Here is an 18,518-nt window from a genome sequence, read left to right on the forward strand (position 1 = left end):
GTACTTTTGGTATATTTCTTTTCTAGCAAGTTAAGTAATTAAGAATTTAAAAAGTTAGAAATATTTGTGTTATTTTAATTCGTATTAACATATTTATTTTTTATAAATTTAATAAATTAAAATAATAGCTTCCAACGACATACAATTTGCATTATTCACATTATTATTACAACTTAAATTAAATGACGTTAGTTATTAACAAAGGTCGGTAGATGTTTTGAAAATCACAAGAATAAACTTGTATAGGTAACAATTTGAGAAGCTTTTGTTTTCAAAAAGTAAATTATTAAAAAAATCATCACGTTTTGAGCTATACTACCAGTTACTATGTAATTTGATATTAGTGAGAACACCTTGACTTATGGGAGCTACATAATGTGTACAGTCAGCAAAAAAGTATTTTATAATCTAAATTATTGTATGATCTGTTTTAATATGAAATATTTTATAAATTTTTAATTAATTCAAATTTCTCAGGGGAGTTTACAAAAAAGTATGTTATTTATGTGATGCAAAAGTATTTATTAAAATATTTGAAGAAGATGGTATAATTTTGTTATGGCAAACGGGATTTAGAATAAAACCTTGGGCCAGCACAACACTAACCCAATGACCTAGCCTTAATGCTATTATTCGACGTGACCTTTCAATCAAGATTGGCTATTGTACCTATATTGTATAACTGTTACCTAAATATATATAAAAACTATATAATAACATAAAATATTGTTTTTATTTGATAGATCTTAATGCTTTGAAATTAAATAATAAATTTCAATTTAAATACATAGCCAAATATTTAAAATATCTTTTATAGAAATATTGGTCGTACTTATTTAAAAAAAAAAAATTTAAGCCGTCATATTAACACGTAGTAAATGTAGTGATTTTAATATTGTATAAAAAGTTAAAGATTATACGATATAATCTTCTAAAAAACAAAAAAATTATATCATACTTGAAAGTATAAACGTTTAAGTAAATGGTATAGAGCACAGCAATACTTTTTTTTTTCTTTTCGGTACGACGCACGCCAGAGTTGGTTAGGCCGTCCATGTTTCTTTATCCTTCAAGGTTTCAATCCAAAGTTAGTTTGGAGATATGGTCTTGGTCCCTTGGGAAGGTGTGATGATAAATAAACCATTTATTTTTTACGTAATGTAGGTTTTTATAGTTAAAAAGTAGAAATAACTACTTTATCGTTCAAAATAAAAATAAAAATCAGGTACAAAGGTTTAGTTCGATTTGCTTGTTATTATTAACCCTTATCCAAACTATATAATGACATACCACGTATAAGAAATACCGAGATAACCAAGACGTCAAAACAAATGAATCTTATCCGAAGATTATAGTTTCAAATCCGGTCCAGCATGACTGAATTGGTGTTTATAACTCATCTCGTGCTTGGCTGTGAAGGAAAACTGTTTATTATATTGGGTGAAAATCAGTGTCATGTGCTCCAAACATTATCCTCAAAAAGAGAGAAGGTCTTTGTCCAGCTATGGACATTTACAATCTGTTACTTTTATGTGGAACGGGATAATGACGGATGCGAAATCGAGGCGAGAAGGTCATATTGAATTTAATATGTCTCAATGGAAAGTATAACAAAACTGTAAAATAATAAAAAAATAAAATAAAAATACTAACATATTAAATGTACATGCTACAAAATTAGAATACTACTAGCTTTCCCGTCCCTGTTTAAGCTCGTCTGGTGCCACCCACTCATTAGTTATTCTGCCGCTACACAACAATCCTTAGTTCCTAATTCTAACTGTAAAATTCCCACTACATTGTGTTCCGGTTTGAAGAGTGAGTAAGCAAGTTTAATTACAGGTACAAGAGACATAACATCTTAGGTTTCACTGTTGTCACCGCATTAAGAGTGTCAGAAATAGTTTATAATTTTTACTGTGTTAATGTCTATGGACAAAGTCTACTTATGTTAAATAATCAAGTAGTTCTATCTGCCTTTAAGTAAAATAAAGAAATGATATACCGATGCATGAATTTGACTTTGAATGCGATTAACGCAAAAAATAATTTAAAAAGGCACGGGTGATGACAGTCTTAATATATAAGTACATATAAAATGTGTTTTCATATATACATATTTATGTTGTGGTCATGACGTTCAATGTCAAATAAAACAGATTACAAGTTTTACGATCCTTTTTAAATAAATGTTATGCAAATTGGCTTTACCTCTGTTGTGGTCGATACTAGTTATAGGTGTTTATCGTTCTATTATTATATCTTCTCTGAATCACGAGATAACTGTATTTTCCCATAAAGCGTCTATTGACAGCGTATCAATTCGTGAGTAGAGATATAAATCTTCACGAAACGACTTAGAAACACATCAAAATCGCGAAATGTCTTTATAGTAACTATCTACTTCCAAGTAATTATTTTCTTAGAATATATAGTAAAATGATTTAGAAGTGTAGAATATATTATACAGTACAATGTATTTGTAGTTTATAAATTTAAAATTTTATAAAATAGCGTTTATAAAGAAAATGTATGCAATGATTATGTATTATTGAAATTTAACTTCTTCAGATATGATAAGACTAAAATTTCAGTTCAAATTTGAGCAAAAAGACAACAATCGTGTTGTAATAAATAAAATAAAAAATATTTACAAATATATGCAATTATTTTTTAAATAGAGAATTTTATACATTTAGTTTGTTTATCATTATCAAGTAGGCATCAACAGTAAACCAATAATAGACTTGAATAATTTTAATAAGGTTTGGCTACCAATCAAATATATCATCTGTAAAAGATACGATGTCATACCAACCTTACTAGAATGCAAATTAGGAATTATAATTAAAAAAAAAAACAAAGATTGAACGCCCATTCTTATTTAATATCCAAAAGACTTCACACAATTTATACCTTTTTGGAACAGCTCTGGAAATATAACTTTAAATTGCCATAGTAATTTAATAATTACGTAGAATATCGTTATTCAATACAATTGAAGGTCTAAAAAAAATCATACTGATTTCATTTTGCTCCCTAGGTGTTTTTCTAGGCTCCGTATGTATGGTTTAAGAGTTTTGCTTTGAGAGTTTATAGTTAAGGCTTAATCATTGTTGTTTACCATTCTTTACTAAGAACATGTTTTCCACACGCAAAGTGTTACTATTCATGTATTTAAAAGTTGATTCTCACTTAAAAAAATAAATTAAGGTCTTTGAACTCAATAAAAATAATAGCCGTAGCGTATAAATAACAATTTTATGACTTTTATTATAGATCATTGTAAATAAATTTGGAGAGTTTTGGATAAGATAATGATTGCATTTTCTTAGGTTTATATAAAATAAATAATGCTAAGTCATTATATAAGTGTAATGCTTTATATCAAATGGTTATATTGAATGCTACTATTTCTTTTTTAAATAAAACTGTCTATCGAAATATTTAAGTGGAAGGCTCCACTATTTATTTTATTTATTTAGTGATAGCTTAACAATTGGCTTGGTCAATTGCTTAAATCATAGTCATATTATGCTTTGTAAGCATCGATTAAATATACCTTTGTGTCAACGAACTGTAGCGATTTTCAAGATTTATATCGCAGGTGCATTGAGCTTTTTAACCCAAAAATAAAGATTTATTTAAAAAAAATAATTTTTAATATTAAGAAAAGCATATAAAAATGTATCGTCAATCTGAGTAAATTTTAATCTTGGTCTAGATTTAAGCAAAGTTGTGTAAATCTTTATAATTTTTGTCACGCAATATGTAACTTATTGTATTGCAAGGCATACCTAAGACTACCTAAGTCTTAGGTAGGTGGAAAAATCGGTCAATTTCCGGTCCACCACAGCAGTCTACGCCGATTCACTTCGGAGCATTGCTGACACGACTGCTTGCAGGGAGAAATTTCTTTTTATTTTATGAATACATACATGACTCCAGAGTATGCCGACCGGTAATATCCCGGTCAGCGACACACTGCTGGCATATTGTTTTCTCTTTGTGTCTAATCTTATGTAAGTATTCGCCAGAACTACCGTAACCGGTCATTACCTGCGTTAGTCCAAGTGTTGCAATCTACTTTACCGGAACACCAAAAAGCAACGAGCGAAATGTAAACAAAAAATAACACAAATATTTTATCAATAAAGACACAAATCTTTTCCGTTATTAAGTTTATTGGCATATAATTTGCAGTTCTGTTTGGAAATCGTGATTGGAATGAAATGTATATAATATACACTAATAAATATACTTTGATTGTTCATTTACGACATTTATGTTTTCCTAGGCGATTTTGGCCACGGCGACCATACTCAATAAAGATTAGCTAACCGCGAGCATATTATATCTAGTGCACAAGTGTGTGTGCAAACAGGACAGGGACACTCTCTATTCCCTCATGTTCATAATGCGATGTGACGACAAATAACAATAACTTTTTAATGGGTTGACATGATGCGGTTTGATGCTTGAATTTTATAGCTAGCCTCTAGATCATAGTTGTGATCAGTACATTTATATAGTAATTAAAATATTAATATATGGGATTATCTCTAACAATATTACTTTAAGTTTCCCGAAAAAAAACAGTTATACAATTGTAAGTATTTAATATTATTCAGGCACCAAATATAAAAATTACTTGTTTTTTTGCAAGCAGAAGCGCAAATATTCAGTTTAGTTGTAAGCGGTCACCTTAACCCATGTAGGTACTATATCTTTGTATCGCTTAATATGGAGTCTAAGATTACTCACCATACCAGAACTACAACAAGACAGAGTACTATTGATGTTTCCACAAGTAAAATCTTCAACAAAACGTTTTTGTAATATACATCGATGCCGGAATTAAAATATGGTACCTATATACGTAATAAAACAAGACATCTAGGTACTAAACTAATATTTATATTCTTTTTCCTTAATTTCATTCCATATAGGTAAATATTTAATAAAATGGCACAATATTATGTGGTTATATACTAGGTTTGTAAAAATATTGTTGTTTTTAAACGCGTGGCGGCAAGAAGTAATTTTTTTGTGCATAATTTAAAGTAATGTGTAAATGTCCGAATATTAATTATATTCCTTGTACCTTCTAAATTTCATTCGATTTATCTTTTTGTTTTCAAGGTTATTGTACAGTTTATTAATTATAAAGCTTATAATTATCGCAAATTTTATATTTAGGCATCAATTATAAAATTATAAGAAAACGAGAGGCGTTGTGGGATACCTGTATAGGACGAAGTTCCTTTCGCTATATTATGTATTAAATAACAGACAGAATAAAAAAATAATAAACGAAGGTGATAATTCGGTCAAATAAATTACATCTATATACAGACATTTTTATAAAATACAAAATTAAAATAAAAAGAACAAAGTCTTTTTGTTAATAATAAATATTAAAATTGTACGATCATTTTCTATATTCATATAAAATTTATTAAAACTGTTAAATTAGATATAAATTAAATATAGAAGCATATTTTTGTCACTCCATATGTGAGCATCGGTGGTTCAGTGGTAGAATGCTCGCCTGCCACGCGGGCGGCCCGGGTTCGATTCCCGGCCGATGCAGAATTTTTTATTTGGCATTATTTTTGAATATTTTTATGTTTGGTTGCTTCAATTCTTTTTATTTTTATTATTTACATTATTTACTTTATAAATATAAGATGTAAGATTTCATATTGGTCTTCTTAAACTTGAGTATTTTTAATCTGCCAACTAGGAATAACTTAGTTTCAATTTTACATTGTGTGTGTTAAGCAGTTTCTGTAATATTAAATAATGTTTTTTTATTATTTGTTTGTATATATGTCAAAGTTAAAAACATCGACATAGTTATGATATTTAAAACTGCCATCTATACTTACAGCCGATAACTATATACAGGGTTTTTCTGTATATTGTAGCTATTCACTACTAGATGGCGCAACGACAGCAACATTATTGTTATTATGTATTTTTTTTATATTATCCATTTATAATAATGAAAATATTAAAAAAAAAAACAAAATGTACAATTATTTATCCGTTTCGCATTTATTATCATAATCATAATTATTATTTTCTACTTTGTTTTGCAACATAATAAGTTTTTGTTCTTCGTTTGATTCTTTTATTTTTGCTGTAGTATAGTGTGGTTTTATGAAATATAATGAGTTATGGAACGAAATGTGGCGGTGAAAACTTTTCACTTATAATAAAGTCTCATCTTGTTTAACAGACCTAATGGCAAAGTGGATGTAACACGTGATTACACGAGAGTAAAATCTGAAAAGCTTTACCTACTTAATGCTTCTGAAATATTTGTATGTAAATATTATTTAGATTTTTATTATATAATAATTATTTAGAATTATTAAAATATTTATAAATAGTTTTATAAACACTTTTGTAATGGAATAAGTTTGTAAGACTACTTTCATTAACGGAGAGTAAACAAGGAAGGACTTCATGTGGGGCCTGTTATTTTTTGTACTGCTTAGGGGGCTGTGTTTCCCTCCCTATTAGCTTGTAATTAAAATAAATTTCTTTATCTTCTGATATCTTTCGATACGTAACTCACCACTGGAAAATCGATGAATATAATAATAAAATAGAAAATAAAATAATATGAAAAAGTTCAAAACAAAAAATACAAATCAGAGATCTGAACTGAAGACACACATTTTGAATATAAAAAGGTGTTGGGACAACTAAGAAACACAAGTAAGATATTACGTTGTTAAATATTCAACAGAAAGTTGCTTTGAACAATTGAGACCCAACGGATATAAATCCTTCAACGCCACACCCTACAAGTCCATATCCGAAACTCATGACGCATGGTCTTGCAGTTAAGGGATAATCCGTCCCAACGCACCTAGGACACGTCCCACGTACTGAAATCGCACGTTTAATGAAATATAACGGTATGAATACGATCCCGCATGACTTTCGTTTATAAAACTAAGTCATATTTAACTCAGATGTTGTGCGTGGGTGTAAGACTGCTTATACGGTGCCCATGTAGATAAATTACTAAAGTATCGTAAAGCAATAATTTATTAACGTATAATTTTGCTAAGGGGGAGGAGGGTAAATGGGGCTTCTGACGGCGAATTGGTTGGAGATGGCGATGCTGAGTGTTTCAGTATCAATATTTTACGCCGGTTTGCCGTTAGAAGCTCGAGTCACACCTCCCAGTGGTCCCTCCCGGTAACTGCTGCTCACCAGCTTCTCTCTTGGTGGAAGGAGCTGGTGAGGAACAGGCCAACGTGACAGGAAGACTCGCCAAGCCGCCTGGCCAGCGTGGCGTTTTAAGGCTAAAAACCCCTCAAAATGAATAGCGCACCAGTACCACGGCCCTCAGTCCCCGGCAGCCCCGCTATTCCTAGTTACGGCGGCGGCTTCGGTTCCGGCGGGGTGGAGGGTGCAAAGAATCTCCGGAAGAGACTCGGCTGCCATACAATGACCCTGGCTACTTACAATACTCGGACTTTGAATGCTGACGAAAGGCTTTATGAACTCCTAGAGGAAGTTCAATGTATAAAATGGGATGTGATCGGTTTATCTGAGGTAAGAAGACAAGGAGAGGATCTTATACGCTTATCTTGTGGTCATCTGCTTTACCACAGAGGCCACGAAGACACTTCTTATGGTGGTGTAGGATTCTTAATACATAGAAGACTTTACTCAGATGTTTAGAAGGTAACAAGTGTATCAACACGAGTTTGTTATCTTAATCTGAGACTAAATAAAAGGTATGCCATCAAGATCATACAAGCATACGCTTCTACTTGCGACCACATCGATGAAGAAGTACAGGCCTTCTACGAGGACATAAGGAGAGCGCGTCAGGAAAATGCCTGCTATTATACCATACTAATGGGTGACTTTAACGCAAAAATAGGACCTCAAGTAAAAAACGAAACGTCGGTAGGACAGTTTGGGCTAGGTAGTCGTAATCCGCGGGGCAAACTTTAGTAAATTTCCTTGAGCAACATCATCTATACGCAATGAATATCTTATTCAAAAAGCGTCATTCAAGGAAATGGACTTGGGCTAGCCCGGATGGCCGGACGAGAAATGAAATCGACTACATAATTAGCTCGCATAAGTCAAATATAACAGACGTATCAGTTTTAAGTCGCTTTAAAACTAATAGCGACCATCGTCTAGTGAGAGCCACGTTCAGGTATAACCTTCCCAAAGAAAGAGCCAAACTGCTTAAAACATCTAGCTCAAAATATGGTAGGGATAGTTACAAACTCAAAATGAGTTTTAACTGGAACTCAAAAACTCTTTCGAAGGGATTATAGAAGAGAACCGAAATGTCGACTCATTGAACGACTTGCTGTGCACAGTACTGACGGAGACCACGAAGAGACACATAGGGGGAAAGAAGCCACATAAAGAGGCGAAATTAACATCTCATACGCTCTCTCTCCTATCCCAAAGAAGGGAATTGAAGACTGGTATAGCATCAGATCAGAGAGAGATTAATAAGGCTATAAAGCAGGCAATCCGTAATGACTTAAGAAATTATAACACCAGAACTATTGCAAAAACCATCCAAGACAATAGGGGCCCGAAAGTTTATAGAAAAAAACTTAGCTTGGGCATGAGGGAAATAAACAAGCTGACGGATCATGCCGGCAATATTGTGTCTGATCGTGAACAAATTATAAAGATCGTCGAAGAGTTTTACAGGGACCTGTATACCTCAAAAATATCGCTATCGATACAAGATGCGACGGACCCCAGAGCAGCGCTAGTAGAGCGAATCGAAAAAGGCGAATTACCTCATATAATACCAGATGAAGTAGAACATGCGCTAAGCAAAATGAAAAAAGGTAAAGCCTCTGGTGAGGACGGGGTGCATGTCGAAATGTTGCAGGCAGGTGGAAAACCTATACTTGAAGTCCTTCTCTCTCAGGTCTACAAACTGTTCGCTAAAGTCCTGTGCCACCGACTCGCTAACACCCTCGACGAATATCAACCTGTCGAGCAAGCTGGCTTCCGGAGTGGATACTCAACTATGGACCACATCCATACTGTCAAGCAGCTAATGGAGAAGTGCAATGAGTATAACCGATCCCTGTGCTTTGCCTTCGTTGATTACGAGAAGGCTTTCGGCAGTGTCGAACATTGGGCCGTGTTTCAATCTCTCCATCGCTGCGGTATTGACAAGCGATACGTAGATATCCTCCGAGAGCTGTACAAGTTCGCGACTATGCAGGTGTGCATGCACTAAAACACCAACCTCGTGTCTGTTCACAGAGGGGTCCGACAAGGCGATAACCTCTCGCCGAAACTCTTTAACACCGTCTTAAAAGATCTGTTGAAGAAGGTGGATTGGAGGGAGAGAGGTATCAATATAAACGGAACACGCATGACGCACCTTAGGTTCGCGGACGACTTGATTCTTGTCGCCGAGAGCACCAAAGAACTTCAACTTATGCTAGCAGATCTGCAAGAAGTTTCACTGAGGATCGGTCTGAGGATGAACATGTCCAAGACCAAAATCATGACTAATCGCCACATACGTGCACCTAACATAATCGTAGGTAAGTTGGTCAGCGATTATATCTATCTTGGACATCGTTTATCATTTGATCGGAAATCTCAAATACAGGAGATCGAACGACGCATTGGATAAGGGTGGGCTGCTTTTGGAAAGCTCGAAGATACGTTGACATCCAAACTCCCACAATGCCTCAAGACCAAGAGGTGTTTAACCAATGTGTCTTGCTTATACTCACCTACGGTGCCGAAACTTGGACGCTTACTAAGCGTAACATGCACAAAATAAAAGTGGCACAAAGGGCGATGGAGCGTGCTATGCTAGGCATCTCCCTCGTTGATCGTGTACCAAACGCAGAAATCCGACGAAAGACGAAAGTTGAAGATATTGGGAAGCATATCTCGAGGTTAAAGTGGAGATGGGCTGGACACTTGGCCAGACGAGAAGACGGAAGGTGGACTAAAGTCGTCACGGAGTGAGGCCACCACTCCAAAAAGAAGAAAGAAAGAAAAAAGAGAAGCAAAAAGGCCAGTGGGCAGACCACCCGCCCGATGGTCAGACGATTTTAGGAAGATGGCGGATGCTCAATGGATGCGAGCAGTGGATTAATGTGGGCTGAATATGATTTTGCAAAGCCACTGTTAGCACTATAAGTTTTTCTTAAAGTGTTTGCTTGATAACTAAACTTTTGATAATATGGTACGGTTTTTTAGTTAAGGTAACTACTATTATTAACTAACTATAACTAACTAACTATATATTATTAACTCTTTGTACCTATTGCAAGAAGCTAAAGATGATAATATTTTATGAATGCGTTATGAATGCATTGGTAGAATTTGTATAATCTGGTGCATGTGGGCGGCCTATTGTTTTAAAATACGGTATAGCGGAACTTTTGCGAGTACCTACACTTTTTTAATATACCAAGGCACCTCATTCTTATGTTATATAACGGTTACTATAATCGGATCATGAGACTTGAAATTAGAGGACAAGAGCTTTGAGCGCGGATTAAGTATTGATAATTGGATCTAGAACTTTCAAAAGGGTAACTTTTTAGGTCGAAAATTTTGTATTTACCGCATACATCGCATGAATTAATTATCTTAGCGCTTCAAAAACTTGATATTGTTTTATGGTGGTAGGAAACTAACAAAAGCTTTACCAAAGAGGGTTGGTGTCAAGCAGGCGGCCATTTGTCGATGGAAAAACGCGTTTACGCGTTTCCCCCACGTATAGTGGGGGGTATGTATCACCGGCGCTGAAAGCGTCAGAATACCCAATAAAAATCAGCGGTATCTTCTTCGTCTGTTTGGGGGGGCGCCACGGAATCGCTTGCGCATGCATCCGTGACGCTCCGACGCTCGGCCCACCTATGCGGGCCTCTATTTCTAGAGGGGTTCCCAGATACAGTGAACCCACCGTAAGGCAGGTGGCCTGCTGCGAAAGTACGAGCATATCTTTGTTTTGCCAATTTTTTAAAACACATTGGAATACTTTTAATAAATAGGATAAAGGCCAATGAGACGAATGATGAATGTATGTTACATAACAATGATACTATAAGTGGATAATAAATAAATAGATTATATTGACTATAGTTATTCAACTAGTTATTTTAATTGATTTTTGATATAGATAATATTTTACAGAAAAAATAAGTATTTTTAACTATTTTTCTTAAAAGTATTTAATAAATTAAAACTACTTAATAAATAAATACAGTGTTAACATTATCACATTTTATGCTTATTTGGTGCTAACGTTATAATATAATAGATACAAAAGACAGCCAGACAATTGTCGGTGATGAGTCAGTAAAGTGACACATTGTGCATTAATTTTATAAATGCAACATAAAAATCGATTACAACTTGCATCCCGTGCATTTTTATCTCATGAAGCGCATAGTAACATTCATACTAAACGTATGGGTAGTTAGAACTTATAATATAATTAAATGTCGTCTTCGAATTGTGTCTTAGAGTATAAGAGCCGATATGGCCCAGTGATGACAACACCGCAAATTTTAATTTAGCAGAAGATTGTGGGTTTAAAAATTGGTAATTGAATTAAAAGATTAATCTGAAATATCATATTACTAAACACGGGGTTATATAGATGGTTAAAAGCCTAGTAAGAAAGGTCTAGTTCTATAATGTCTATAATTAATTTTTAATACTAAGTTATTATTCAGTTTTGTTATATTTGTATGTCATTTGTAAATAAAAAAATCAAAGCCTAGTTAAAAAGTTACTACTCGAACTTTCTGGAACTTCTCGTTTTCGACACTCCGACCGGTCGGTGGTAGCTTGACATTCCATTTCATCGTGTAAAATGACTTTTGAATTTGTCAAATGTGCTTGTAAGAGGTTGTTTGATTTAAATTTATTTTGATTTTTAACGATTTTGATGTAATTTGGTAGCAAATGTAGGTCAAACGATAATATGTAAATAAAATGTGTCCACGCGAGTAATCAAACGCCTTGTCGGTTTTCAAGTCTTTAATAGGATTTATTTACAGCCGTAACATAATTATAGCAGATATTTTCATACATAAATAATACCTAATTTACATGCAATATTGTATTGCTTTCGAAGTATTGTAATAATTTAAATAATTTCAAGTAACAGTTCACATTATTTAATGTTAAGATATTTCTTATGAGGCAAAAAATAAATTAAAATCTAAATAGAAATATGTGTAAATATATTTCATAAAAACCCCTACATTTTCCCCCATCTTAAAGTTGAAATTTTGAAAATCCTTTCTTATTGGACGTCCACGTTATAAACTATACCTATGATCCAAATTTCGGATTCAATATTTTTGACTGTGCCTTGATAATCGTCAGATGAAATGATTTTATAAGTATAGGTATTTTCAATGTGATCGTGGTTAAAGAAATATGAAAAGTAGATAGTGGTCAATAAGGCAAAGTTCCTTATACGAGAGTAATATACAAATATATGATTTTCAGTCTTAAAAATGTATTATTATAAATACTCAGCTTGTTTAAAAAAAGTCCTAGCCTTTCTTAAGGACAAAGACAAAAAAACGCATATCCAATTCGAAATTTTCCTTAAATTATCATGAAATTTAACTTTTCAGAATACGTTTTTCACAGTAGAATCTTTTTTTCGGATAAATTACGATTTCCAATAATAATATATATTGATTGATTGATTATATAAGTATTTTAAAAACAAACAAAGATTTTCAAAAATTTAATCATTATTTTTGATACACTGGCTCCATCTACTGAGGTCTCATTTCAATGCCTAATGTTTTAACATAAGTTATTTTAAAATCGTCTTAAAGTTGTAATAAAGAAGATGAGTAAGTGTTTGATAAAGAGCTTATCAGTTGCTATTTCAAAATATTATAGGCAGTAAACATGAGAGGAGATAACCGCTTAATGTGGGACAATAAATCACTTACAAACGTATTGCTTCTTATCTCAGAATGCGTTTTGAGCTTTAAGTGTTTCCGTACTTACCAGTTCTTTTTGTTGGTAAAGTAATGCATATCTTTTACGGTTTGTTCAATTTTGTAGATGTTGATATATACTTACGTAAAACCTTCTTTTTGGAACGCTTTGCGTTATTATATGCGTTATTATATACGAATGCGTTTTTTTTTTATAAATAATTAGACGGACAGACAAATGCACCACCTGATGGTTACTAGTCACCACCACCGCTTTAGACATTGAGGCTGTTAAAATATTAACCATTATTTACATTACCAAAGCACCACCAACCTTGGGAACTAAGATGTTATGTCCCTTGTGTGTTCCATAATTCAAATCGCAACAACAATAAGTATTATTGATTGGTACTGGTCGGTAGAATGTCTGTTGAGTATTGTATTGTATTTTAGTTGAGTAATTATTGTAGGTGGACCAGTGGGGACCCAGACGGTCATGCACAAAGCCCTACTACCAGATGTGAATTGATCAATAATATTTTTTTTTAATAAAACATTATATTTAATGTATTAAAGTAATTATATTATATGCGAATGTGTGACGTGTGTATTTAATTATTATTTTTATGAGCGTAATATCAATGATGTTCTCATTTGTCTTTGGAAAGTGATTAATTAAATTTTGCTTTATATGTAAAATAAATGTATATGTAAAAAAAATTCGCCCAACGTGGGGCTCGAACCCACGACCCTGAGATTAAGAGTCTCATGCTCTACCGACTGAGCTAGCCGGGCTTGTCTGATCTAGATGTTATTTGCGATACTTTTTTAAACATGTAATTCCTATTAATTTGAACTGATGGGTTTGATATAAATATAGCACACACACACTTTTGCACCACGGAAAATGTATCGATAAAAATAGTCATTTAATTTTATTTCTTAAATTTGTTGTATAATGTTTGATATTTAAAAATAATACATGAGAAATGGTCCATTTATATTCACCTTCTATTTATCACTCATTGGAGCAGCGTGGTAAGCTTCAAAACTCCTTAAGGGAAGGGGAGGCCTTGGTCCAGGCATAGGATATTAATTTTGTTACTTTCTCATCATCAACATCATCACACCTTCGTCGTCCACTGCTGGACGTAGGCCTCTCCAATGTTGCTTTCTAAATATGTATAAATACTTCATTAGTCTATTTCTTCGTGTGTGGTGAACATTGTTAATTTATATTTTTCCAAACATACACCTTAATTATGAATAATTTTCTGTTAAGTGATATATATTATTAGTGATACAATTATTTATTGTATATACATACAATGCAATTATTTATGCTAGTTACACTATTAACGATGATCCTCCCCGACTTCGTAGGTTATGGACCTAAATATGTCAAACAAAAGCTACCTATAAAATATATATTACAATATTTTTTTTGCATTTTACATAAGTGTCAGAAATGCTGAAGTATTTAGATATATTTCAACTTCAAAATATCATTTTCCTTGTATTTGTAATTTTGTATATAGTAAGTACCTATTGGTAATAAACAGTATATGTAATAAAGTATTTACATTCCCTCCTATTAATAAACGTCATGAAGCGGTTGCAAAGTTACAAAATGCTCCGTCTCTGTCTTTCAAAAGCCTTATTACTGATGATAGAAAAATAGAAATCAGTGTGTAACTATTTTTCCGCTGTCCAACGTTTATTAGTAATTGTCGTAAGTGGTTAAAATGAACATCATTAAATGTCTTCACAAATAACTAAAATATATTGACTTCAGTTTGCTACAAAACTTTTAATGTAAATTTGTTTAAAAAAGCTTTTTTAAAAATATCACTTAAAATGTAACACGCCCAACGTGGGGCTCGAACCCACGACCCTGAGATTAAGAGTCTCATGCTCTACCGACTGAGCTAGCCGGGCTTATGCAGCATTATGTGAAATTAATGATCATATCCTATTATTAGATGCACTATTCCTGTCTTAACAAAAATAAATCTTGAACCAAATGCTTTAGTTTGATCGAAGTAAACTTTTTTATATTTTACATTAGTAACCGATCGTGCTTAGGTTATGAGTAACGATTCTATAAAGACGTTTATACAATATTTTATTACGTTCTCTACCTGCAATAAGCAGTAGTTGGGTCACCCACTTGCCGATTATTATTAGACAACCTATTTCGTTATCTCAAACTAACCCATTTTTATTCAATATACATTATTTAAACATAGCTTATTTCAAATTATACTTAAAATGTTTGAAATATGAGCCATCTCAGATTACTTTGTTTACAAGATGGCGATACGTAACTGACTAAGAAGTTCTTAATATTAATTTAACATGCATCAACGTTTAACTGTAGATTAACATGTCCACTTCTTTATCGTGTCGTCAAATTCCATACGAACTATGGAAGATTTTGACTAAACTCTTTATTAAAATAGAGTTATCTTTAGTAAAATAGAGTTTTGACGATTTAATATTTTGACTCACTAATCTAATCAATAAGTAATATTTAAATTCATAACTCGATATTACAACAACATTATATAACAAAATTCTAAAAAAATATGTCTTTGTTTCGAAGTCCACAGTTTCAGAATTTATTGATGATGCGCGTCGTTTATTAGTCGGTATTTTTTGTATTACCCACTACCCATTAAATTACAAGTTAATATAACTTTTGCAATATATATTTTTTTGATTATTTATGTTATTTTATTATTGTCGTGTGTGTGCTATTAATGTTAAATGTATATAAAATGTGTAACACACACAGGAAAAAACACATTTAAGCAGGCTCGGCCTAGTTTAGTTGTTAGTGATCATCGAATAATGTATTATATTTGTGGATATTATTATATAAGATTATATCAATGCTACATTTCTACTTTTGCAAAGAAATATGTTACTATTATATTCTCATAACTCATGAACAGGCATCAGATGAAATATCTGGGCTTGATCCTGGACGGGCGATGGAGCTTCAGACAGCACTTCGTGCAACTCGGCCCGAAGCTCGTCAACACAGCTGCCGCCTTGGGTCGCCTCCTACCCAACGTGGGAGGACAGGGATCGCTATGTCAGCGCCTCTATGCTGGCGTAGTGAGGTCGATGGCACTGTACGGTGCCCCGATATGGGTCGATGCGCTCACTGCTTACAACCGGGCCCTCCTGCGGAGGCCGCAGAGGGTCATAGCGGTAAGAGCGATAAGAGGGTATCGTACGGTGTCTTGGACAGCAGCGATGCTCCTTGCGGGCGATCCGCCCTGGGAACTCCAGGCGGAGGTGCTCGCAGAGGTGTACCGCTCCCGGGCCGAGGCGAGAGACCGCGGCGACCGTCCAGGGTCGGCGGATGTTGGGCGGATCAGGGCTCTAGCCCAGCAAGCCCTGATAGCCCGATGGGAGGAAGATCTGAGGTCCCCCACAGCGGGCCTGGCGACAGTGGAGGCGGTACGTCCCCACTTAAATCGCTGGGTCAAAAGAAAACGAGGCACGCTCTCGTTTAGGTTAACACAGGTACTTACCGGACACGGCTGCTTCGGTAAGTACCTGCACAAGATAGCACGGCGGGAAATGTCACCTTCCTGCCACGAGTGTGGTGCGCCAACCGACACGGCGCAACACACCCTGACGGAGTGTGCCGCGTGTGAGAGGGTTTCTCTGGCGGCAGTTGTCGGCGGAGACCTCTCCTTGCCGAGCATCATCAACGCGATGCTCGGAAGCAATGAGTGTTGGTCGGAAATGGTCTCCTTCTGTGAAAATGTAATGTCGCAGAAGGAGGCCGCGGAGCGGGAGCGGGAAGAGGACGTCACTGCAAATCTGCTCCGCCGAAGTAGACTGGGGAGAAGAATGAGGCGCTATGCGCACCGTCTCCCTTCGCCGCAATAGGCGTCGCTGGGACTAGGGGGTTCTCAGTACCCTGGTAATCCCCACAAAGAATGGAGGCCTGCATACGCAGGCCACCCGTCAGAGTGTCGCGGTAGCATGTGCAAGCGATCCCGTGGCGCTCCTCGTTATGACGGAAAGGGTACCGCTGGTTTTTTAGTGGGTATTCCGTTGTTCGGGGCGCACTCGGCGCCTCGGACATCGGCGAGCCCCACATACCCCCCCACTGTTCCCGTGGGGGAAACGCGTAATGCGTTTTTCCAGCGTAAAAAAATAAATAAAAAAGTAAATAAAAACTCATGAACAGGCATGCTTCTGTTATAATCTTATACATAAATTTGACGTATGAACTAACCGATTTTGCTGTATTTGCATATACTTTTAGTAGTAGGTAGGTAATTAAGTACACTAAATATTCTATTTAGTTAAAACCTACCTGCATAAATTTAATATGATAGTTTTCATTTTAATTCTTAAATATTAATTGAAATTTTTTAATATTCATAATTAAAATCGTTAATGGTTAATTAGTTAACTAATTTTATATTAAAAAATCTAGTTATTTTTTCAAACAAACCATAACAACATTAACCATTACCATTGAAATATGAGTTATAAGATTTAAAGCTGTTAACTTTTAATTTAAAACTGTAAATAAATCTTTAAGCTGATCGTAGTCGACCGTTCTACTAACTTTATTATTAACTAGTTTCCACCCGCGACTTCACTCGTGTATGGGGGGGGAGGCGTTAGGAAACCTTTGTCATTTTCTGTTCCCCGTTACCTAAAATTTCATAACTAATATGAACGTTACCTAAAATTTCATAACTGATAAGGATATCTTTTTTTTAAATATAATGGAAAAATAATGGCTGTGGTTAACTGCTAAGCTAGGTCATTCATTGGCGTTGCTTAGTAAATCTAACTGTCTACGTCGATGCGTGTCGCTTCCTGTGAGCGACACCGGTGGCATATTGAAGAGGTCGTGTATCGTGGCGCCTATTCCCCTTTTTAGGGAAATTGTGTTCTAGCGAACATGTTTTTTATATTGTTATTATCTGCATATATTGTCTCTAAGGCATTTTCTATAATATAAGCAATATATTAAGGTTGAATCTGTAAATACCTAGAATAATGGTAGCCAATCATTTGGCCCGTTTGCTCGTTTGTTTTGGATAAACTACGAAAATCGGAAATTTGTTGTGTATTAAATAAATATGTATGTTAATAATATTTGTATATAATATATTTTTGATATATTTCGGTTTTACCTCAAGCTTACTTGTGATGCAATATAGCGGCAATGAAAGAGATTTTTGTTTAAAAATATGTACCGCAATTGACATAATAAACTGTATGTTTTTAATTTGTAATAATGTGTCCTATATTATCTTCTCGTCTAACTTCTAATCAGTGGACCTTTATAATAATGAATTTGACACTGTTTTTTCTCGTAAGTATATTGTGAACAATACCTACTCTATCTTCAAATACATTTGCTAATTTACTCACGTTCATTTCATTCATTAAATCCGACGATGATGAATATTCTACAACAAGAAAACATTGAATGGAATTTAGATAAACTCCGGTCATTTGATCAGCAGTCAGATCAGCAGTCTTAGTTTAGGTATAATGAGAGTGAAGTGAATG

At 34.3% G+C, this 18,518-nt stretch overlaps 3 non-coding genes across 3 annotated transcripts; 1 reads left to right on the forward strand and 2 right to left on the reverse strand.

The window, feature by feature from the left end:
* The first annotated feature begins 5,521 nt into the window (after positions 1 to 5,521).
* On the forward strand, positions 5,522 to 5,592 carry Trnag-gcc (transfer RNA glycine (anticodon GCC)). Its single transcript has one exon. It is a non-coding gene; the product is annotated as a tRNA-Gly (tRNA).
* Positions 5,593 to 13,681: 8,089 nt separating this feature from the next.
* On the reverse strand, positions 13,682 to 13,754 carry Trnak-cuu (transfer RNA lysine (anticodon CUU)). The gene has a single exon. It is a non-coding gene; the product is annotated as a tRNA-Lys (tRNA).
* A 1,070-nt stretch (positions 13,755 to 14,824) lies between these two features.
* Positions 14,825 to 14,897, reverse strand: Trnak-cuu (transfer RNA lysine (anticodon CUU)). The gene has a single exon. It is a non-coding gene; the product is annotated as a tRNA-Lys (tRNA).
* Between the last annotated feature and the right edge of the window lie 3,621 nt (positions 14,898 to 18,518).

Source organism: Nymphalis io, chromosome 15, assembly GCF_905147045.1.
Source record: "Nymphalis io chromosome 15, ilAglIoxx1.1, whole genome shotgun sequence".
NCBI lineage: Eukaryota > Metazoa > Arthropoda > Insecta > Lepidoptera > Nymphalidae > Nymphalis > Nymphalis io.